Source organism: Echinops telfairi, unplaced genomic scaffold (assembly GCF_000313985.2).
Source record: "Echinops telfairi isolate 266 unplaced genomic scaffold, ASM31398v2 ScPeMD7_7419;HRSCAF=8457, whole genome shotgun sequence".
In the NCBI taxonomy this organism is placed as follows: Eukaryota; Metazoa; Chordata; class Mammalia; order Afrosoricida; family Tenrecidae; genus Echinops; species Echinops telfairi.
The window spans coordinates 1116739-1119357 of NW_022111319.1; positions in this window are offsets into that span (position 1 = coordinate 1116739).

A 2619-nucleotide genomic window follows, 5' to 3' on the forward strand; every position below is an offset into this window, starting at 1 on the left:
TTTGGCACCATGTGTCAGCCCAAGGACTACTCAAATTTATCTTTTCATAATTAGCCTAGAAATATTCTGATAGCTTTATAATCTAAAAACAGTGAGAGATTTACCTTCTTGGATTTATTATGTTCAAAGTAATAAATGTTTTATTTTTGCAGAATTATAATTTGTCTTTGGTGAGTCTGTCCCTTTTGAGTTAAGGCTTTTAATAATAAACATAGTCATACCTAGTGTTTGCTCATCTTTCAAGCACAGCAACATATTATGTATCATATCAAAGCAGAGACACAAGAAAAACTTTAAAATTTTTATTCAAGATTTTAGAGAAATAAGAGGAGTTTCATGAAACCACTGGGAACATAAACAGTGAATTCTCCCAGAAGAAAATGAACAAATATTGACTCTCTGGATCTAAGTGAAAGTCAGATGTCAGAAGTACATTAGCATATCTCTAAGGGGTTTAATTATCCTTTGAAGAATATTAAGATTGGCCTCAGAAGATTTATATTTGGAGTTATGATGGAATCTTGAGAACAAATCCTTTTGTTTTCAGGTTCCATTTTGCTAGTTTTTTTAAAGTATACACACACACACCCTAAACATTGGTCAATTCAGCCTTTTGTGTGTGTTTAAATATGACAATATGCAATGTGTTATTATCCATGAATAAAAAGAAATGAGATTTTGATACATGTGCCATGGACTAAAGTTTAAAAAATTATGTCAAGTAAAATAAATCAGACACAAAATGAGAAATATTGGATAATCTGACTACATGATTAAACATATAGAGAAAAAGTATGCTAATAATCACTATTTAGTTTGGATTGGAGGAATGTGAGTTGAAGGTGCATTATGTTGAAGGGGTAGGAAGAGTCTGTTTAGGGCAATGAAAAACACTTGAAAATGGATAGTTGTGATGTTAGAACAACATAGTGAGTGTAATGATGGTGAGTGATTTGTACTCTGATATAAGTTACAGTAGAAAATTTTTGTTCTGTCTTGCAAAATAAAATTTTTTAAGTATGAAAGGATTGCTCCACTTATGTAGCTCAGAATTCTAATTTAGTAAAACCCAAGATGTATGGAATTGGTTGCAAATGAACAAAATGAATATATTATATCCTGTGTGATGCTTGTCTTAACTTTGTCGTAATTTTGGCACAGGTACCTTTGGATCATTCCAAAGCCTAAAGTGGATGTCTATGCTATTGGTCCTTGAGTCCTTGTTTAAGGGTTCATGCAAAGCTAGGTCCACTGAGTATAACAAAAGGACATCCAAATATTAAGTGGCTTTCAGGATGTGAAGTCATGCAATCACCTTTCTATTAGCTGTTGGGAGAATGCAAGGGTATTACAGTAGGGAACAGTTTATGTTGTTAAGATCCTGGACTCTTATGATTATGCAAGATTTAGCAAGTTACTTAAGCAGTCACTGATTTAGTTTTAAACCTGCAAAATGGGGACATTATCAGTACCTACTTCACAGGAATATGATAATTATAAAAGATAATCCATGTTATGTACTCAAGGACATGTCTGGATTATAACCCACTATAAAACAAAATGACTCTGAGTAGATTTTCACTCATAGTGATAAGTCATAGTTATTTTATATAACAATGGTAAAAGTAGCAGTAGCAATATTATTATTTTATTCTTGGAATTTATAAGATACATCTTTAAGGACATGAGTTATGCTTTACCAGTTCTGATTTTGAACACAACCTTGTAATTGTTTTCATGGTTTTATTTAAAAAATTGATATCTAGGAAGTTGATTAGAGATCAGCAGGAGAAGATAGTGATTCTAAAATGTTGCTTGTATTTAATCTGTAATACTACTGATGCAGATTCTCAGGTGATTTCGGGCTAAGGAAAGGCCATAAGATGAAAATCCTGATGAATCTGCTCCCATTATCTGTTTTTGTACAAATGAATTTGAAGCCATTAGCTTTGAATTTAAGGCATATAACCTTTGGTAGTTTCAAAGATCTTGGGCTCAAAGTTTACTGTAGATTCACACTCATAATATAGGAGTGATGCCTCGATTTTCTGGTCTGAAACAACATCATTTAAGAGGTGGCCCATGTTCAGAATTTAAATCAGGAAAATGGAAGGGAGAAGTTAGAGAAGAGTTTTGTTTTTGCTTATACTGGAAGTACCATATGGAAAGTATAAGGTGTGGATTTGCCAGGAAATAAAACTAAAAGAACACTGAGAGTACAGGATGGGGAAAGCTCACGCCCAGTTCAATGAGTAAAACTTTGTCAGCAATCATATTTTGTCATCTTCACAAAGGAGAGCCTATTGAGGCACTATATTCTAGAAATTCTTTTAAATACTGTTGATTCAACAGCAAAAAAACAACAACACAAAACCCTGGTTCATGGAGATTACATTTTAAGTAAGATCATATATAGGGTGGATGAATAGGTGGGAATTCTGTACCAGGGCACAGGTCACAAATGCCCCAATTTTCATGAGTTCATTAGGCTCAGATACAAGAGTCTGTTACCTTTAGTTTTATATGGATTCAAGATGCCTGCCTACAATGCCCTGCAGTGAGGAAGAAAATAGGACTTAGCTGGACTTTTCACATTCAGTAGATTTGTGCTTCTTTTTT